This window comes from Somniosus microcephalus, unplaced genomic scaffold, assembly GCF_052327205.1.
Source record: "Somniosus microcephalus isolate GS21.2 unplaced genomic scaffold, FLI_Smic_1.0 unresolved_chr5, whole genome shotgun sequence".
Classification (NCBI taxonomy): domain Eukaryota; kingdom Metazoa; phylum Chordata; class Chondrichthyes; order Squaliformes; family Somniosidae; genus Somniosus; species Somniosus microcephalus.
Window position 1 is genome coordinate 2546119 of NW_028225183.1, and position 22685 is coordinate 2568803.

Consider the following 22685-nt stretch of genomic DNA (forward strand, 5'->3'; position numbering starts at 1 on the left):
AATGTACCCCAGTAGATTTACCTCAGTGGTCGAAAAGGTACACTTCTCTTTATTGAAAGTTAAACCAACTTTTTCCGCAGCTTGAAGGAATCTTTCTAAATTAGAATCATGCTCCACCCTTCATTTGCCACACACCGTGATGTCATCTAAATATGAAAAGGTGTCAGAGAGAGAGTTATCACTTATAAAAGCTTCCATTTCCCGTTGAAAACAAGCAACACCATTAGTAACACCAAATGGTATTCGGCAAAACTGATACAGCTTTCCACCAGCCTCAAAGGCCGGATATGGTTGATCCTTCTTAACAATAGGAATCTGATGATAAGCACTCTTTAGGTCAATAGTGCTAAAAACCTTATACTGAGATACTTTATTGATAAGCTCATCAATCTTAGGCAAAGGGTACGCATCTAATTGAGTATACCTATTAATAGTTTGGGAATAGTCTATCACCATTTGTTTCTTATGTCTCTCGTTAGTCGTGACAACTACCTGTGCCCGCCAAGGCGAACAACTAGGTTCAATGATTCCTTCCAATAAGAGACGTTGAACTTCAGAATTAATAAATTCTCTATCCTGACTGCTATACCTTCTTGACTTGGTAGCAATTGGCTTACAATCCGGCATCAAATTGGAAAAAAGTGATAATGGAGAAATGGATAAAGAGGTTAATCCACAAATAGATAAAGGTGGCTTAGTCCCTCCAAATGAAAGACTGAGACTCTCGTGTAACTGAAGCACATCATGACCAATCAAAATATCTGCACAGAGATTAGGCAAAACAGATAAGCGTACATCAGTATACGTATTACCTAGAAGAATCAATTTCACAAGGCAACAACCAGCTACTTGTGAAGTGAGAGTCGTCTGAGCCATACACACCTGATAGGAAACAGGCGAAATTTTCAAATGCTTCTCCTTTGCAAACTGAAGACTTATAAAACTCTCAGTACTGCCCGTATCTATAAGGGCCTTCACTTCCAACCCATTAACTTGGGCCGTAACTATAGCTTTGTTTAGGCCATGAGCAAATGCAGCAGAAATTGATGCAATAAACGCCCTATCAAAAGGCTGAATAGTCACAGAGGAGGTAATTGAACCTGATGATTTACACACACGTGCGTAATGACCTCTCTTGCTGCATTTACTACACACAGCCTCCCGAGCAGGACAATTCAGACGAGGGTGCCGGACGTTCCCACAAAAATAACACTTCTGAATCCTAGAGGCAACAGCCGCTGAAGTAGAAACTGTTTCAGAATCTAGTAAACCACTCCTATTAAGTTCACATAATTCCTTTTCATCCGGAACTGCCGAAACCACAGTCACAGGCTGATTAAAAAGAGCAAAAGAATCCGAACTTCTCTGAGCCACATCCAATGTAGAAGCTTGCTCAAAAGCACTCTTAAGATCCAAAGTCTTATTTTCTAACAACCGCTGATGAATTGATCTAGACAGTAATCCAATAAAAAAAGCATCCCGTACCGATTCTTCCTTATATTCTTCAGCCGTCACAGCCTTATAATTACAGTTAACACTAAGGCACCGAAGTGCTTGCAAATAAGTATCCAAAGATTCTCCCACCTGCTGTCTACGGGCAGATTGAAGGTGACGTGCAAATACCTCATTCTTTGGTTTAACAAAAATCTTTTCCAATGTAGAAATAGCCACTTCGTAGGTTTTACAGCCCAAAATATACTTATACACATCCGGAGCAATGTAGTTGATCAGCATATTCAGCTTATTTAGAGACTCTTGATCCAACACGCCCAAAAAGTTTTTAAATGTACAATACCAATGTTTCCATTTATCATCCACTCCTGCCGAATTAGGGTCAGCATTGAATCGTTCTGTTTGAAGATATCGCTCCATTCTGACATAAAGTTAATAAATTGAAATAAAGAATAGATTTGCCTTTCTAATCTAGGCTTTATTAACTTAAAAATCCGGTAGCACATCTTCAACACCCAGACTCAACTAAAGGCTGGAAAGAACTGAATTTAAGATGGCCACCACAAATCACATGACATCAACTACCAATGAGATTACAGCATATATCCCAAGGCAGGAAACAAACAAGCAATCACAATACTTCTTACTAAACATAAAGAATAATCACCACAAAGGCAAAGCGATATTCCATTGCAATGTTCTATTGCATTGCAAATGACTACGATATTTTAAAGGGGTATTCCATTGTAATGTCGTATTGCATTACTAATGATTGTATATTGCAAAATGATATTCCATTGCAATGTTCTATTGCACTGCAAAGGAATATTATATTAGAAAGTGATATTCCAGTATAAAGTGCTTTTGCACTGCAAATGTCTATTACATTGCAAAGTGATATACCATCTCAATGTACTAATGCATTGCAGAAAAGATACAAAAAGCTAATTGAAAAGTGATACTTATATCTGTAGGATTACAATATAAGAGGGTGAAATGATGCCACAGCGATACAAAGCACTGGTTAGACCACAGCTGCGGTACTGTGTTCAATTCTTGGCATCACAGCTTAGGAATGTAGTATTAGGCTAAAAAAGTGAAGCGTAGATTTACCAGAAGGAGACATAGAGTCCAAGGGGCAAATTACAACGGGATATTGCACAAACTTGGGTTTTTTTCCCTGGAATTTAGAAGCTTAAGTGGTGATTTGATTGAAGTATTCACGATATTAAGTGGAAATGCTAGTGTAGATAGCGAGAAGCTATTTCTGATGATTGACCCATCTGGGAGAAGGGGCCATAGCCTCAACGTTAGATCCAAGCCTTTCAGGAGAGAAGTTTGCGTTACAGAAATTTGTAACACACTTCCGCAAACAGCAATTAAAGCTGGGCCAATTGTCAATTTTAAACTTGAGATTGAGAGATGTTTGTTAACCAAAGGTATTAAGGGATTTGGAGCAAAGGAATGCAAACGGATGACGATCGATGATTTAATTAAATGGCAGAAATGCTCCAGGCAGTAAAGGGCCTGCTCCTGTTGTTATAGGATCAAAGCACGACTGTAAAATTCAATATCGCGATTTGAAAGCAGCACCCGAACAGGGACTTGAATACTGGACCCTCAGATTAAAAGTCTGAAGCTCTACCGACTGAGCTATCCGGTCTCTTGCAATTCAAAGATCAAAAAATACTTTCATTGGCTGCAGTGCATCATTGCATCTCCGACAAATTCAATTTACTTGTCTATAATCCAGCCTGCACAGCACATTTCTGCCACAAATCCAGACTGACTGCCTCAGAACACCATCACTTGAGAAATATTAACCCACCCACAAAAGACATGCTCGTTAGCAGCGGCGTCAGATGTGACAAGTGCCGTCCCTCAGATATCTGTATTAGATCATCAACTGTTCACCGTATTTATGATTGACTTGGGTGGAGCAATGCAGCACTGTAGATCGTATTTTGAAGATCGCACTAAGTTAGACGGTCCGCTCGTAGTGCAGTTGGGAAATGGAGGAAACCAAATGGACAGAGACAGACACAGTAAGCCGGCTAAACAAAGGCAAATCGAGTTCACTGCACGCAAGTGTGACACCATCCACTTTGGAACAAAGTAAGATAGTTCTGATTATTTTCTAAATAATGGGAAGCTATTAACTTTTGAGGAGCAATGAGGTTTATGAGTCCCAGTTCACAAATTATTATTAGCTTGTTGACATGGAGCAAAAGGACATTTGATAAAGTCCCGCAGATGGGACATTGGGCTAAATTTGAAACGCATGTAATTGAAGGCAAATTATTGACCTCGTTAGGAAATTGGTGGCACGACAGGTGACAAAGTTTACAGATGATGATCAGGTACATTAAATGGCAGAATATGACGAGTGGTGTCTCTGATTGATCACTTTTGGGAACTCAACTAATCACCGATTTCATTAACGACTTACTTGATGGGATTGAGAGCCACACATCCAAGATTGAGGATGACAAAAAAGATAGGCGGCATTAAAATCAGTTGAGATGGAAGCAAGACATTTGACCAGATATTCATAGATTAAGTGAATGTGTAATTTTCTGGCAAATTGATTTACATATTAGCAAATGTGACGTGATTCACTACCGATCTTTATAGGAGTATTTAGAATACACTCCTTATAATGTTAAGCTGGAAACAGTTGATATCCAAATAGACTTGTGTCCCTGTACATATATCATTAAATGGTCATGGACAGGTACAGAAATGAATCAAAAAGCTAATTGAAAAGTGATACTTATATCTGTAGGATTACAATATAAGAGAGTGAAATGATGCCACAGCTATACAAAGCACTGGTTAGGCCACAGCTGCGGTACTGTGTTCAATTCTTGGCATCACAGCTTGGGAATGTATTATTAGGCTTAAAAAGTGAAGGAGACATAGAGTCCAAGGGACAAATTACAACGGGATATTGCACAAACTCGGGTTTTTTTCCTGGAATTTAGAAGCTTAAGTGGTGATTTGAATGAAGTATTCACGATATTAAGAGGAAATGCCAGTGCAGATAGCGAGAAGCTATTTCGGAGGATTGACCCAGCTGGGAGAAGGGGCCACAGCCTCAACATTAGATCCAAGCGTTTCAGGAGAGAAGTTTGAGTGACAGAAATTTGTAACACACTTCCGGAAACAGCAATTAAAGCTGGACCAATTGTCAATTTTAAACTTGAGATTGAGAGATGTCAGTTAAAGGATCTGGAGCAAAGGAATACAAACGGGTATCGATCGATGATTTAATTAAATGGCAGAAAGGCTCCAGGCATGAAATGCCCTGCCCCTGTTGTTATTTTCTTTGTTAAATGATCAAAGTGCGAATGTAGAGTTGAGTATCGCGATTTAAAAGCAGCACCAGACCAGGGACCTGAACCCTGAGATCCTCAGATTAAAAGTCTGATGTTCTACTGACTGAGCTATCCGGGCTCTTGCGATTCCAAACTCACAAAAGTACATTCATTGGCTGCAGTGCATCATTGCATCTCCGACAAATTCAATTTACTTGTCCATAATCGAACCTGTACAGCACATTTCTCCCACAAATCCAGATTGACTGCCTCAGACCGCCATCACTTCAGAAACATTAACCCACCCACAAAAGACACGCTCGTTAGCAGCGGAGTCAGATGTGACAAGCACCGTCCCCCAGATATCTGTATTAGATCATCAACTGTTCACCGTATTTATGACTGACTTGGATGGAGCAATGGAGCACTGTAGATCATATTTTGAAGATCGCACTAAGTTAGACGGTCCGCTCGCAGTGCAGTTGGGAAATGGAGGTAACCAAGTGGACAGAGACAGACACAGTAAGCCGGCAAAACAAAGGCAAATCGAGTTCAATGTACGCAAGTGTGACACTAGCCACTTTGGAACCAATTAAGATAGTTCTGAGTATTTTCTAAATAATGGGAAAATATTAACTGTTGAGGAGCAAAGAGGTTTATGCGTCCCAGTTCACAAATTATTATTAGCTTGTCGACATGGAGCAAATACATTTGATAAAGTCCCGCATATGGGACATTGGGCTAAATTTGAAACGCATGTAATTGAAGGCAAATTATTAACCTGGTTAGGAAATTGGTGGCACGGCATGAGACAAAGTTTGCAGATGATGATCGGGTACATTAATTGGCAGAATATGACGAGCGGTGTCTCTGATTGATCACTTTTGGGAACTCAACTAATCACCGATTTCATTAACGACTTACTTGATGGGATTGTGAGCCACACATCCAAGTTTGAGGATGACAAAAAGATAGGCGGCATTATAATCAGTTGAGATGGAAGCAAGAAATTTGACCAGATATTCATAGATTAAGTGAATGTGCAATTTTCTGGCAAATTGATTTAAATATTAGCAAGTGTGACGTGATCCACAATCAATCGTTATAGGAGTATTTAGAATACACTCCTTATAATGTTAAGATTGATACAGTTGAGATCCAAATAGACTTATGTCCCTGTACATATATCATTAAATGGTCATGGACAGGTACAGAAAAGATTCAAAAAGCTAATTGAAAAGTGATACTTATATCTGTAGGATTACAATATAAGAGGGTGAAACAATGCCACAGCTATGCAAAGCACTGGTTAGGCCACAGCTGCAGTACTGTGTTCAATTCTCGGCATCACAGCTTGGGAATGTATTATTGGCTTAAAAAGTGAAGGAGACATAGAGTCCAAGGGACAAATTACAACGGGATATTGCACAAACTCGGGATTTTTTCCTGGAATTTAAAAGCTTAAGTGGTGATTTGATTGAAGTATTCACGATATTAAGAGGAAATGCTAGTGTAGATAGCGAGAAGCTAGTTCTGATGATTGACACATCTGGGAGAAGGGGCCATAGCCTCAACATTAGATCCAAGCGTTTCAGGAGAGAAGTTTGTGTGACAGAAATTTGTAACATACTTCCGAAAATAACAATTAAAGCTGGGCCAATTGTCAATTTTAAACTTGAGATTGAGTGATGTTTGTTAACCAAAGGTATTAAGGGATCTGGAGCAAAGGAATGAAACGGATATCGATCGATGATTTAATTAAATGGCAGAAAGGCTCCAGGCATGAAATGGCCTGCTCCTGTTGTTATTTTCTTTGTTAAATGATCAAAGTGCGAATGTAAAGTTGAGTATCGCGATTTAAAAGCAGCGCCCGAACAGGGACTTGAACCCTGGACCCTCAGATTAATAGTCTGAGCTATCCGGGCTCTTGCAATTCAAAGCTCACAAAAGTACTTTCATTGGCTGCAGTGCATCATTGCATCTCCAACAAATTCAATTTACTTGTACATAATCCAACCTGTACAGCACATTTCTCCCACAAATCCGGATTGACTGCCTCAGACCACCATCACTGCAGAAATATTAACCCTTCCACAAAAGACAGGCTCGTTAGCAGTGGAGTCAGATGTGACAAGCACCGTCCCCCAGATATCTGTATTAGATCATCAACTGTTCACCGTATTTATGACTGACTTGGATGGAGCACTGTACATCATATTTTGAAGATCGCGCTAAGTTAGACGGTCCACTTGTAGTGCAGTTGGGAAATGGAGGTAACCAAACAGACAGAGACAGACACAGTAAGCCGGCAAAACAAAGGCAAATCGAGTTCAATGTACGCAAGTGTGACACCAGCCACTTTGGAACAAAGTAAGATAGTTCTGAGTATTTTCTAAATAATGGGAAGCTATTAACTGTTGAGGAGCAAAGAGGTTTATGAGTCCCAGTTCACAAATTATTATTTGCTTGTAGACATGGAGCAAAGACATTTGAAAAAGTCCCGCATATGGGACATTGGGCTAAATTTGAAACGCATGTAATTGAAGGCAAATTATTAACCTGGTTAGGAAATTGGTGGCACGGCAGGAGACAAAGTTTGCAGATGATGATCAGGTACATTAATTGGCAGACTATGACGAGTGGTGTCTCTGATTGATCACTTTTGGGAACTCAACTAATCACCGATTTCATTAACGACTTACTTGATGGGATTGAGAGCCACACATCCAAGTTTGAGGATGACAAAAAAGATAGGCGGCATGAAAATCAGTTGAGATGGAAGCAAGACATTTGACCAGATATTCATAGATTAAGTGAATGTGTAATTTTCTGGCAAATTGATTTAAATATTAGCAAGTGTGACGTGATTCACTACCGATCTTTATAGGAGTATTTAGAATACACTCCTTATAATGTTAAGCTGGAATCAGTTGATATCCAAATAGACTTGTGTCCCTGTACATATATCATTAAATGGTCATGGACAGGTACAGAAATGAATCAAAAAGCTAATTGAAAAGTGATACTTATATCTGTAGGATTACAATATAAGAGGGTGAAATGATGCCACAGCTATACAAAGCACTGGTTAGGCCACAGCTGCGGTAGTGTGTTCAATTCTCGGCATCACAGCTTGGGAATGTATTATTAGGCTTAAAAAGTGAAGGAGACATAGAGTCCAAGGGACAAATTACAACGGGATATTGCACAAACTCTTTTTTTTTCCTGGAATTTAGAAGCTTATGTGGTGATTTGATTGAAGTATTCACGATATTAAGAGGAAATGCTAGTGTAGATCGCGAGAAGCTATTTCTGATGATTGACCCATCTGGGAGAAGCGGCCATAGCCTCAACATTAGATCCAAGCGTTTCTGGAGAGAAGTTTGTGTGACAGAAATTTGTAACACACTTCCGCAGACAGTAATTAAAGCTGGGCCAATTGTCAATTTTAAACTTGAGATTGAGAGATGTTTGTTTACCAAAGGTATTAAGGGATCTGGAGCAAAGGAATGCAAACGGATATCGATCGATGATTTAATTAAATGGCAGAAAGGCTCCAGGCATGAAATGGCCTGCTCTTGTTGTTATTTTCTTTGTTAAATGATCAAAGTGCGAATGTAAAGTTGAGTATCGCGATTTAAAAGCAGCGCCCAAACAGGGACTTGAACCCTGGACCCTCAGATTAAAAGTCTGATGCTCTACCGACTCAGCTATCCGGGCTCTTGCAATGCCAAGCTCACAAAAGTACTTTCATTGGCTGCAGTGCATCATTGCATCTCCGACAAATTCAATTTACTTGTCCATAATCCAACCTGTACAGCACATTTCTCCCACAAATCCGGATTGACTGCCTCAGACCACCATCACTTCAGAAATATTAACCCACCCACAAAAGACACGCTCGTTAGCAGCGGAGTCAGATGTGACAAGTGCCGTCCCACAGATATCTGTATTAGATCATCAAATGTTCACCGTATTTATGACTGACTTGGATGGAGCAATGGAGCACTGTACATCATATTTTGAAGATCGCACTAAGTTAGACGGTCCGCTTGTAGTGCAGTTGGGAAATGGAGGTAACCAAACGGACAGAGACAGTAAGCCGGCAAAACAAAAGCAAATCGAGTTCAATGTACGCAAGTGTGACTCCAGCCACTTTGGAACAAAGTAAGATAGTTCTGAGTATTTTCTAAATAATGGGAAGCTATTAACTGTTGAGGAGCAAAGAGGTTTATGAGTCCCAGTTCACAAATTATTATTTGCTTGTAGACATGGAGCAAAGACATTTGAAAAAGTCCCGCATATGGGACATTGGGCTAAATTTGAAACGCATGTAATTGAAGGCAAATTATTAACCTGGTTAGGAAATTGGTGGCATGGCAGGAGACAAAGTTTGCAGATGATGATCAGGTACATTAATTGGCAGATTATGACGAGTGGTGTCTCTGATTGATCACTTTTGGGAAATCAACTAATCACCGATTTCATTAACGACTTACTTGATGGGATTGAGAGCCACACATCCAAGTTTGAGGATGACAAAAAAGATAGGCGGCATGAAAATCAGTTGAGATGGAAGCAAGACATTTGACCAGATATTCATAGATTAAGTGAATGTGTAATTTTCTGGCAAATTGATTTAAATATTAGCAAGTGTGACGTGATTCACTACCGATCTTTATAGGAGTATTTAGAATACACTCCTTATAATGTTAAGCTGGAAACAGTTGATATCCAAATAGACTTGTGTCCCTGTACATATATCATTAAATGGTCATGGACAGGTACAGAAATGAATCAAAAATCTAATTGAAAAGTGATACTTATATCTGCAGGATTACAATATAAGAGGGTGAAATGATGCCACAGCTATACAAAGCACTGGTTAGGCCACAGCTGCGGTACTGTGTTCAATTCTCGGCATCACAGCTTGAGAATGTATTATTAGGCTTAAAAAGTGAAGGAGACATAGAGTCCAAGGGACAAATTACAACGGGATATTGCACAAACTCGGTTTTTTTTTCCTGGAATTTAGAAGCTTAAGTGGTGATTTGATTGAAGTATTAGATGAATTAGTTGTGGAAATAGAGGTAAACAAGTATGATTTGATTGGGATTACAGAAACGTGGCTGCAGGGTGGGCAAGGCTGGGAACTTAACTTCCAGGGATATACAATATTTAGGAAGGATCGGCAAAAAGGTAGGGGAGGTGGGGTAGCATTGCTGGTAAAGGAGGGGATTAATGCAATGGAAAGGAAGGATATTAACTCGGATGAAACGGAAGCTGTATGGTTAGAAATGAGAAATAGCAAGGGGAGGAAAACGTTAGTGGGTGTGATATATAGGCCTCCAAATAGTAATATGGAGGTGAGGGAAGGCATAAAAAGGGAAATTAGAGAAGCGTGCGATAAGAGCACAGCTGTCATCATGGGTGACTTTAATTTACATATTGATTGGACTACCCAAATTAGTAAAAATTCTGAGGAGGAGGAATTCCTGGAATGTTTTCGGGACGGTTATCTGGACCAATATGTCGAGGAGCCGACTCGAGATCAGGCCATTTTAGACTGTGTATTGTGCAATGAGAAGGGACTTATCAGCAATCTTCTTGTACGAGGCCCCTTGGGTCAGAGCGATCATAATATGATCGAGCTCTCAGTCGAGATGGAGAGTGAGGAAATTGAATCAGAGACTAAGGTCCAGAACTTAAATAAAGGGAATTACGAGGGTATGAGACGGGAATTGGGTAAGATTGATTGGGTGGTGTTTCTGGGGGGATTGACAGTGGATAGACAATGGCAAGCATTCAAAGATAGAATGGAAGAATTCCAGAACATGTTTATACCGGTTTGGCATAAAAATAAACCTAAAAAGGTGACTCAACCGTGGATAACGAGGGAAATTAGGGACAGCATAAAATCAAAAAAAAGGGCATATCAACTGGCAAAAAAAAGCACCAGACCGGAAGATTGGGGGCAGTACAAGATACAGCAAAAGAGGACAAAGGGATTAATCAGGAAGGGGAAAATAGAATACGAAAGTAAACTTGCAGCAAACATAAAGACAGACTGCAAAAGCTTTTATCGGTATATCAGGAGGAAAAGACTGGTAAAATCCCAAGTCGGTCCCTTGCAGTCCGATTCGGGAGAATATATAATGGAGAATAAGGAAATGGCAGACCAATTAAACTCATACTTTGGTTCTGTATTCACAAAGGAGGACACAAATAACTTCCCAGGAATATCGGTAAACATAGGGACTAATGAGAGGGAGGAGCTGACAGAAATTAGTATCTCTAGGGATATGGTGTTGGGTAAGTTGAGGGGACTGAAGGCCGACAAATCCCCAGGGCCTGATAAACTACATCCTAGGGTACTTAAGGAGGTGGCCCTGGAGATAGCAGATGCTCTAAGGATCATCTTCCGGAACTCCATTGACTCGGGAACAGTACCCGTGGATTGGAGGGTAGCTAATGTTACCCCAATATTTAAAAAGGGGGGTAGAGAGAAAGCAGGGAATTATAGACCAGTAAGCCTTACATCGGTTGTGGGCAAAATGCTAGAGTCCATTATTAAGGATAAAATAGCGGAGCACTTGACAAATGGGGAAAGGATCGGACAGAGTCAACATGGATTTACAAAGGGTAAATCGTGTTTGACTAATCTGCTGGAATTTTTTGAGGAAGTAACTGGTAAAATAGATGGGGGAGAGCCAGTGGATGTGGTGTACCTTGACTTCCAGAAAGCCTTCGATAAGGTTCCACACAAAAGATTATCATGCAAAATTAAGGCTCATGGGATTGGGGGCAAAGTATTAACGTGGATAGAGAACTGGCTGGCGGATAGAAAACAGAGAGTTGGAATAAACGGCTCGTTTTCGGAGTGGCAGGCAGTGACCAGCGGGGTGCCGCAAGGATCTGTCCTGGGACCCCAGCTGTTCACAATATATTTAAATGATCTGGATCAGGGAATTGGATGCAATATTTCCAAATTCGCTGACGACACTAAACTAGGAGGAGGGGTGGGCTCTGATGAGGATGTCAGGAGGCTACAGTGCGATTTGGACAGGTTGGGGGAATGGGCAGATACGTGGCAGATGCACTATAATGTGGATAAATGCGAGGTTATCCACTTTGGGGGTAAAAACAGGAGGGTAGATTATTATCTAAATGGCAATAGATTGGGAGATGGGGAAGTGCAGAGGGACCTGGGTGTTCTTGTGCACCAGTCACTGAAGGAGAGCATGCAGGTGCAACAGGCGATCAAGAAGGCAAATGGTATGTTGGCCTTCATATCAAGGGGGTTCGAGTATAGGAATAGGGATACCTTATTACAGCTGTACAAGGTGCTGGTGAGACCGCATCTGGAGTATTGTGTACAGTTTTGGTCGCCCCATCTGCGGAAGGATATTCTTGCCATGGAGGGAGTGCAACGGCGATTCACCAGGCTGATACCTGGAATGGCGGGAATGACCTACGAAGAGAGATTAAATAGTTTGGGCTTGTATTCACTGGAGTTTAGAAGATTGAGAGGGGATCTCATCGAAACATATAAAATTATGGCAGGCCTGGACAGGCTGAATTCAGAGAGAATGTTTCCAATGGCCGGGGAGCACAGAACCAGGGGCCACAGTCTAAAAATAGCGGGCAAATCATTTAAAACAGAGATGAGGAAGAATTTCTTCACTCAAAGAGTGGTGAGCCTGTGGAATTCCCTGCCACAGAGGGCTGTGAAGGCTAATTCAATAAATATTTTCAAGAGAGAATTGGATATATTTCTGAAGGCTAAGGGGATTAAGGGTTACGGAGAAAAGGCGGGGACGGGGAACTGAACTGGTAAGATCAGCTATGATCTCAGACGAAGATCAGCCATGATCTCATTGAATGGCGGAGCAGGCTCGAAGGGCCGAATGGCCTACTCCTGTTCCTATCTCTATGTTTTCTATGTTTTCTATTCACGATATTAAGAGGAAATGCTAGTGTCGATAGCGAGAAGCTATTTCTGATGATTGACCCATCTGGGAGAAGGGGCCATAGCCTCAACATTAGATCCAAGCGTTTCAGGAGAGAAGTTTGTTTGACAGAAATTTGTAACACACTTCCGCAGACAGTAATTAAAGCTGGGCCAATTGTCAATTTTAAACTTGAGATTGAGAGATGTTTGTTAACCAAAGGTATTAAGGGATCTGGAGCAAAGGAATGCAAACGGATATCGATCGATGATTTAATTAAATGGCAGAAAGGCTCCAGGCATGAAATGGCCTGCTCCTGTTGTTATTTTCTTTGTTAAATGATCAAAGTGCGAATGTAAAGTTGAGTATCACGATTTAAAAGCAGTGCCCGAACAGGAACTTGAACCCTGGACCCTCAGATTAAAAGTCTGATGCTCTACAGACTGAGCTATCCGGGCTCTTGCAATGCCAAGCTCACAAAAGTACTTTCATTGGCTGCAGTGCATCATTGCATCTCCGACAAATTCAATTTACTTGTCCATAATCCAACCTGTACAGCACATTTCTCCCACAAATCCGGATTGACTGCCTCAGACCACCATCACTTCAGAAATATTAACCCACCCACAAAAGACACGCTCGTTAGCAGCGGAGTCAGATGTGACAAGTGCCGTCCCCCAGATACCTGTATTAGATCATCAAATGTTCACCGTATTTATGACTGACTTGGATGGAGCAATGTACATCATATTTTGAAGATCGCACTAAGTTAGACGGTCCGCTTGTAGTGCAGTTGGGAAATGGAGGTAACCAAACGGACAGAGACAGACACAGTAAGCCGGCAAAACAAAGGCAAATCGAGTTCAATGTACGCAAGTGCGACACCAGCCACTTTGGAACAAAGTAAGATAGTTCTGAGTATTTTCTAAATAATGGGAAGCTATTAACTGTTGAGGAGCAAAGAGGTTTATGAGTCTCAGTTCACAAATTATTATTTGCTTGTAGACATGGAGCAAAGACATTTGAAAAAGTCCCGCATATGGGACATTGGGCTAAATTTGAAACGCATGTAATTGAAGGCAAATTATTAACCTGGTTAGGAAATTGGTGGCACGGCAGGAGACAAAGTTTGCAGATGATGATCAGGTACATTAATTGGCAGATTATGACGAGTGGTGTCTCTGATTGATCACTTTTGGGAACTCAACTAATCACCGATTTCATTAACGACTTACTTGAGAGCCACACATCCAAGTTTGAGGATGACAAAAAAGATAGGCGGCATGAAAATCAGTTGAGATGGAAGCAAGACATTTGACCAGATATTCATAGATTAAGTGAATGTGTAATTTTCTGGCAAATTGATTTAAATATTAGCAAGTGTGACGTGATTCACTACCGATCTTTATAGGAGTATTTAGAATACACTCCTTATAATGTTAAGCTGGAAACAGTTGATATCCAAATAGACTTGTGTCCCTGTACATATATCATTAAATGGTCATGGACAGGTACAGAAATGAATCAAAAAGCTAATTGAAAAGTGATACTTATATCTGCAGGATTACAATATAAGAGGGTGAAATGATGCCACAGCTATACAAAGCACTGGTTAGGCCACAGCTGCGGTACTGTGTTCAATTCTCGGCATCACAGCTTGGGAATGTATTATTAGGCTTAAAAAGTGAAGGAGACATAGAGTCCAAGGGACAAATTACAACGGGATATTGCACAAACTCGGTTTCTTTTTCCTGGAATTTAGAAGCTTAAGTGGTGATTTGATTGAAGTATTCACGATATTAAGAGGAAATGCTAGTGTAGATAGCGAGAAGCTATTTCTGATATTTGACCCATCTGGGAGAAGGGGCCATAGCCTCAACATTAGATCCAAGCGTTTCAGGAGAGAAGTTTGTTTGACAGAAATTTGTAACACACTTCCGCAGACAGTAATTAAAGCTGGGCCAATTGTCAATTTTAAACTTGAGATTGAGAGATGTTTGTTAACCAAAGGTATTAAGGGATCTGGAGCAAAGGAATGCAAACGGATATCGATCGATGATTTAATTAAATGGCAGAAAGGCTCCAGGCATGAAATGGCCTGCTCCTGTTGTTATTTTCTTTGTTAAATGATCAAAGTGCGAATGTAAAGTTGAGTATCGCGATTTAAAAGCAGTGCCCGAACAGGGACTTGAACCCTGGACCCTCAGATTAAAAGTCTGATGCTCTACCGACTGAGCTATCCGGGCTCTTGCAATGCCAAGCTCACAAAAGTACTTTCATTGGCAGCAGTGCATCATTGCATCTCCGACAAATTCAATTTACTTGTCCATAATCCAACCTGTACAGCACATTCCTCCCACAAATCCGGATTGACTGCCTCAGACCACCATCACTTCAGAAATATTAACCCACCCACAAAAGACACGCTCGTTAGCAGTGGAGTCAGATGTGACAAGTGCCGTCCCCCAGATATCTGTATTAGATCATCAAATGTTCACCGTATTTATGACTGATTTGGATGGAGCAATGGAGCACTGTACATCATATTTTGAAGATCGCACTAAGTTAGACGGTACGCTTGTAGTGCAGTTGGGAAATGGAGGTAACCAAACGGACAGAGACAGACACAGTAAGCCGGCAAAACAAAGGCAAATCGAGTTCAATGTACGCAAGTGTGACACCAGCCACTTTGGAACAAAGTAAGATAGTTCTGAGTATTTTCGAAATAATGGGAAGCTATTAACTGTTGAGGAGCAAAGAGGTTTATGAGTCCCAGTTCACAAATTATTATTTGCTTGTAGACATGGAGCAAAGACATTTGAAAAAGACCCGCATATGGGACATTGGGCTAAATTTGAAACGCATGTAATTGAAGGCAAATTATTAACCTGGTTAGGAAATTGGTGGAACGGCAGGAGACAAAGTTTGCAGATGATGATCAGGTACATTAATTGGCAGATTATGACGAGTGGTGTCTCTGATTGATCACTTTTGGGAACTCAACTAATCACCGATTTCATTAACGACTTACTTGATGGGATTGAGAGCCACGGGGATGGGATACTGAGTGGAACTATAGTAGGGTGTGATGTACAGACAAATATAGAGGAAAAAACAAGTGAGCCCGGAAGGCAGAAGTAATATGTAACAGCACAACGGAGTATGGCAAGGCTGGATGGCATTTATTTTAATGCAAGGAGTCATGCGAGTAAGGCAGATGAATTGAAGTTGTTGCTATCACAGAGACATGTTTGAGGGAGGGGCAGGAATGGCAGCTCAATATTGCAGGGTATAGAATCTTCAGGAGAGACAGAGGGGGGAGTAAAAGAGGAGGGGGTGTTGCAATATTAACCAATGATTCAATTACTGCTGTATGGATTGATGACGAGTTAGCAGTTTCCTGCAATTAGGGCATATTGGTAGAACTTAAAAAGAAAAAGGGTCAAGCACTTTGCTGGAATGTACTCCAGGCCCCCAAACATTCAGGGGGAGATACAGCAACAGATATGTAGGCAAATCTCAGAGAAGTGTAGAAATAATAGGATAATAATAGTAGGGGATTTCAACTTCCCGAATATTAACTGGGATAGTCAGAATGTGAAAGGCTTAGAGGGTGCAGAATTCTTAAAGTGCATCCAGTACAGCTTTTTGAGCCAGCATGTAGAAAGTTCTACAAAAGAGGGGGCGGCACTGGACCTAATTCTAGGGAATGTAGCCGGGCAAATGTTAGAAGTGCAATTAGGAGGGCATGTTGGTGACAGTGAGCATAATTCGGTGAGATTTAAGGTAGTCATGGAAAAGGACAAAGATGGACCAGAAATATAAGTTCCAAATTGGGGGAAGGCCCATTTTTAATGAGATAAAGCAGGATCTGGCAGAAGTGGACTGGGATCAGCTACTTGTAGGAAAATCCACATCAGAGCAGTGGGAGTATTTCAGAAAGTAAATAGAGAGAGTACAACGCCAAAAAGTTCCCGTAAAGATCAAGGGTGGGACCAAGAATCCGAAGGAACCCTGGATGTCAAGGGATATACAGGTATGGATTAGGAAAAAACGGGAGGCTTTTGGGAGGTACAAAGAACTAAGAACAATGGAAGCCCTAGAGGAATATAGAAGGGGCAGGGGTCTAATTAAAAAATAAATTAGGAAAGCAAAGAGGGGACATGTAACAACACTGGCGGGCAAAGTAAAGGACAATCCCAAGGTGTTTTATAAATATATTAATGGCAAGATGTAAACTGGAAAGAGAGGACCCCATTAGGGACCAAAGTGCCAATCTGTGTGTAGAGCCGGAAGATGTAGGTAAGCATTTAAATGAATATTTTGCAGCGGTGTTCATTACGGAGATGATCGATGTAGGCATAGTTATCAGGCAGTGGGATTGTGATATACTTGAACAAATTATTATCGAGCGATTTTAGCGGCCTTAAAAGTGGCTAATTCCCCATGTACAGACGAGTTGTATCCCAGGCTGCGGTGTGAGGCAAGGCAGGAAGTTGCAGGGGCTCTGACACAAATTTTCAGAACCTCTCTGCCCACAGGAGAGGTGCCAGAGGGCTGCAGAATAGATAACGTATTACCATTATTCAAGAAGGTTAGTAGGGATAAAACAGGGAATTAAAGGGCAGTGAGCCTAACATCAGTGGTGGAGAAAATATTGAAAAAATTCTGAGCGACAGAATTAGTCTCCACTTGGAGAGGGAAGGAGTAATCAAGAATAGTCAGCATGGCATTGTCAGGAAGAGATCATGTCTAACCAAGTTGATTGAAATTCTCGAGGGAGTGAATAGGTGTGTGGATGAGGGTAGTGCAGCTGAAGTACTCTACATGGGCTTAACTCAGGATTTTGACCAAGTCGCACATGGGAGACTGGTAAAGAAAGTAAGAGCCCATGCGATCCACGTCAGTTTGGCACACTGGATACAAAATTGGGTTAGTGGCAGGAGGCAGATGGTGATGGTCGAAGTTTGCTTTTGTGACTGGAAGCCTGTGTCCAGTGGTGTAACACAGGGATCGGTGCTGGGTCCTTTGCTGTTTGTACTGTACATTCATGATTTAGATATGAATGTAGGAGGTATGATCAGTCAGTTTGCAGATTAGACGAGAATTGGTGGAGTGATAAATAGCGAGGAGGGAAGCCTCAGGCTACAGGATGAGTTGGTTAGATGGTCAAAACATTGGCAAATGTAATTTAACACTGAAAAGTGTGAGGTGATGAATTTTGGGCGGACTAACAAAGCAAGGGAATATACAATGAATGGTAGGACACTTAGAAGGACAGAGGATCAGAGAGACCTTGGTGTGCATGTACATACATCCCGGAAGGCTGCAGGACAGGTAAATATGGTGGTTAAAAAGGACTATGGGAAACTTGCTTACATTAGCCGAGGCATAGAATATAAGAACAGGGAGGTTATGATGGAGCTGTACAAAACACTAGTTAGGCCACAGCTGGAAGACTCTTTGCAGTTCTACTCGCCACACTAAAGGAAGGATGTGATTACTTCGGAAAGGGGCAGAGGAGATTAACCAGGATGTTACCTGGGCTGGAGAGCTTCAGCTATGAAGAGAGACTGGACAGGCTAGGGTTGTTTTCCTTAGAGCAGAGAAGGCTGAGGGTGCAGCTGATTGAGGTGTACCAAATTTAAGGGGCATAGATAGGGCAGATAGAAATTAACATTTCGCCTTATTAGAGGGTTCAATAACTGAGGTAGAGAGAGATGGCAACAGAGGTAGAGATAGATGCGGCAGAGGTAGAGAGAGATGGAGATAAATTTAGAGAGAGATGGAGGGAGGCGTTGAGAGAAATTAAGTAAAAGATAGAGAGAGAGAAAGTAGAGGTACAGAAAGATGGATGAAGAGGTAGAGGGAGATGGAAACAGAGGTAGAGCGAGATGGAGGGTGAGGTAAAGAGAGATGGAAGGAGATGTAGAGAAAGATGGACAAAGCGTTACAGAACGGTGAATGAAGAGTTAGAGAGATGGACACAGTGGTAGATCCAGGTGGAGGAACAGTTGGACAGAGATGGAGGAAGAGATAGATAGCGATGGAGAAAGAGGAAGAAGTAGATGGAGGAAGAGGTAGAGAGAGATGGCGGGAGTGGTATAGAGAGATGGAGAAAGAGGTAGAGATAGGTGGAGAAAAAGATAGAGAGAGGTGGAGGAAGATGTAGAGGGAAATGGATGGAGAGGATAAACAGGCGGATAAAGATATAGTGCGAGCTGGTAGAAGAGGTAGATAGCGATGGAGAGAGAGCTAGAGGTAGATGGAGAAATTGGTAGAGAGAGATGGAGGATGTGCTAGATAATGATGCAGAAAGAGGTAGAGTTATATGGTGAGAGCGATGGCGGGAGAGGTAGAGAGAGATGGAGACAGAGGTAGAGAGAGATGGAGGCAGGATTAGGGAATCATGGAGGGAGAGGTAGTGAGAGAAGGAAGGAGAAGTAGAGAGAGATGGAGGAAGAGGTAGAGAGAGATGGATGAAGTTGTAGAGAGAGATGGAGGGAAAGGTAGAGAGAGATGAAGGAACTGATAGAGAGGGGTGGAAGAAGAGTTAGTGAGTGATGTAGAAAGATGTAAATGCTGAGAGATAGACGGAGTTGTGGAAGCAGAGAGTTGGGGATGTAGATAACGCTATGGAGGAAGCAGTAAGAGGAACGAGTTGAAGATGTAGAGAGGCAGATACGGGGGTTACATTGGATGATCGTGAGAAGATTTGTGCATATTCAACCCGGGGAACCTCGCTGCCTGTCTCCCATTTTGGAACTTAGCAAAGATTCAAACTCCAGTTTCCCCTCTAAACTCCTCGGGTTCCAAGAGTATGTAGGGAAGGTGAAAGATCAGAACCCTCCTTCAGTGCAGAGACGACAGAATCCAGCCCATCTCTCCACAAGTCCAGAAGTAGAACAGTGTCGAGAAAATAACACTCTACTTGTACAAAAAATAATCAGACTGCTTCATTGCTTGGCCTTGTGAGCGCAAACAGAGAGATAACACTTCAAATCACAGCTCTGTCTAAACCCCGGGTTAGGCGAATCGGTGAATTCTGGTCACGGAGCGGTCAGGAGATGTAAGAGATTAGACTGCGAGTTCATCGCATTTTACGATCATCCATACTCACTGGTCAGGCACTGTTAAAATCGGGGTGGGCTGTCTACCTGATAACTAAAGAGAGACAAAGAAGGTCGGCACACAGATTGAAGGTGACGGCTCTCTCTCTGACTTTCTCTCTGCTCTCTTGTCACTGGAGTCCCTCTGTACAGAATGTGTCTGCCCCAGTGACGAATCGAAATATGTAGAAGTGTTCTTCTGTATCTTATGCTGCTCTCCCAGTGTGGACACGGAGTAAGTAACACGTGTTCCATTGTAAAGTGTGCATCTGTCCCAGTGAAGAGTCCTACTGTATTGCAAGTGCCCCTGTGTACAGTTTTGGTCTCATCCAGTGTGGAGTCGGATTCTGTACCAATGTCCCTGTGTACAGTGTGTTTCTCTTCCAGTGTGGAGTCGGACTCTGTACCAAATTACCTGTGTACAATATGTATCTATCCCAGTGTGGAGTCGGACTCTGTACCAATGTTCCTGCGTACAGTGTGTATCTCTCCCAGTGAGGAGTCGGACTGTGTAACAAATGATCCTGTCTACAGTATGCATGTCTCCCAGTGTGGAATCGGACTGTGTAAGAAGTGTCGCTGTCTTCAATTTGTGTCTCTCCCAATGTGAAGTCGGATACTGTAACAAATATTCCTACGTACAATCAGTGTCTCCCAGTGAGGTGTCGGACTCTGTAACAAGTAATCCTGTGTACAGTGTGTGTCTCTCCCAGTGAGGAGGCGGACTTTGTAACAAGTCTTCCTGTGTACCGTCTGTGTCTCCCAGTGAGGAGTCGGATTCTTTAACAGTTGGACCTGACTACAGTGTGTGTCTTTCCCAGTGTGGAGTTGTACTCTGAAATATGTGTCCCTGTGTACAGAGTGTGCCTCTCCCAGTGTAGAGTTGTACTCTGTAAATATCTGTCCCTGTGTACAGTGTGTGTCTCTCCCAGTGTGGAGTTGTACTCTGAAATATGTGTCCCTGTGTACAGAGTGTGCCTCTCCCAGTGTGGAGTCGGACTCTGTAAATATCTGTCCCTGTGTACAGTGTGTGTCTCTCCCAGTGAGGAGTCGGATTCTGTAATTATGTGTCCCTGTATACAGTGTGTGTCTCTCGCAGTGAGGGGCCGGTCGCTGTAACACGTGGCCCTGTGCTGTAAATATAAAATGTGACAGCTTGGCTCAGCTATGTCCTGATCTTGTTCTTGTTTAGAACTGGTGTTATGCTTTTCAGATTTTGAATACGTTTTCCTCTAATTTGTCTCCTAAACCCGGATGATCCGTTTATAGATCTAGGTCTCAAAATAACGTCCTATTATCTGAAACAAATCAAAATGGTGTCCCAATACACGGCATGATACAAAATGGTGGCGCAGTATCTTAAACAAAATGGTTTCCTAATTAATGTAGCAAGATGACGTCCCACTACCTACCACAAAAGGAAATGACGGCTCAGGAACTTAATCGAAATGGCATCCCACTATTACACGAAACAAAATGATCTCCCAGTGTCTTACTGAAACTGGCGTTCCAGTAAGTGATGCCGAACAAAATGGCGACCCAGACACTGACAGAAAATGGTCGCACTTTCTCCACCAGATGACAAACTGCCCGGAAACACAAGCTTTATTTTGAAACTATAGCGGAGCCTTTATACGGGATCACGTTTAGGAGTTCAAAGAGCTCACGGCCCCTGTTTGTAAAGTGCTGTTTACCGTGTTTTTGCAAAATTGCAGACCATGCTGCTTTAAACTCAGGCTTTAACTTGTTTCAATCACAAGAGCCTGTGGTGGATGGTGGGGGTGGAGAAAATTGGAGCTCCAGGAACCTGTCCCCACCCCCCACAAATTTCGCTACGTCCCTGAAGCATATTATGGGCTAAAAATCCAACTCCATCATCAAGTTTGCTGATGATACTACCGTTGTAGGCCTGATCACAGATGGAGACGAGACAGGCTACAGGGAGGAGGTAAGAGCTCTAGCAGAATGATGCAAATACAACAACCTCTCCCTCAACATCAGCAAAACAAAGGAGATGATCGTGGACTACAGGAAGCGGCAGGGGGAGGGACACACCCCAATTTACATCGAAGGGGCTGAGGTGGAGAGGGTCAGCAGCTTCAAATTTCTGGGTGTATTCATTACGGAGGACTTAACATGGTCAAATCACATCGACGTCGTAACGAAGAAGGCATGCCAATGCCTGTTCTTCCTCAGGAGACTGAAGAAATTTGGAATGACACCCCAGATTATCACCAACTTCAACCGGTGCACAATCAAGAGTATACTGTCCGGCTGCATCACTATCTGGCATGGCAACTGCACTGCCACAGACCGCAGGGCTCTACAGATGGTGGTGAAAGCTGCACAACATACTATAGGAATTAATCTACCTGCTGTCCAGAATATCTACCCCAAGAGGAGCTGGAGGAAGGCCCTTAGAATAAATACATTCACAAGCCACCAAAGCCACAACCACTTCGCCCTGCTCCCATCCGGTAAGAGATACCGAAGCGTATGGTCTCGCACCAGCAGGTTTCGAAACAGCTTCTAGCCTCTGGCCATAAGACTCATGAACGTGTAATTTATTATTTTTTGTTACTGTTGTTTTCTTTTATTATTACTGTATTTCTATTAGTATTTTATCATTGTTATGCCATATTTATTCCAATGTTGGGAGGACTTGTAAAAATGAACATTTCATTGTGCAGTACACACGTCTGCTGCATATATGACAAATAAAATTGAATTGAAATTGGAATTGAATTGAACTGGTGGTGGGCGGTCTACCTCCGAAAAGTATAGGCATCTACCTGATGCTGGGCCTCCTGCTTAAACTTGCACATTGACGCTGTGAGTAGGAGGGTAATGAATGGCCC

The 22685-nt window shown here is 42.0% G+C and overlaps 3 non-coding genes across 3 annotated transcripts; all 3 read right to left on the reverse strand.

The window, feature by feature from the left end:
- Positions 1-8416: 8416 nt before the first annotated feature.
- trnak-uuu (transfer RNA lysine (anticodon UUU)) lies at positions 8417-8489 on the reverse strand. Its single transcript has one exon. It is a non-coding gene; the product is annotated as a tRNA-Lys (tRNA).
- Positions 8490-13103: 4614 nt separating this feature from the next.
- Positions 13104-13176, reverse strand: trnak-uuu (transfer RNA lysine (anticodon UUU)). Its single transcript has one exon. It is a non-coding gene; the product is annotated as a tRNA-Lys (tRNA).
- A 1715-nt stretch (positions 13177-14891) lies between these two features.
- trnak-uuu (transfer RNA lysine (anticodon UUU)) lies at positions 14892-14964 on the reverse strand. The gene has a single exon. It is a non-coding gene; the product is annotated as a tRNA-Lys (tRNA).
- Positions 14965-22685: the final 7721 nt, after the last annotated feature.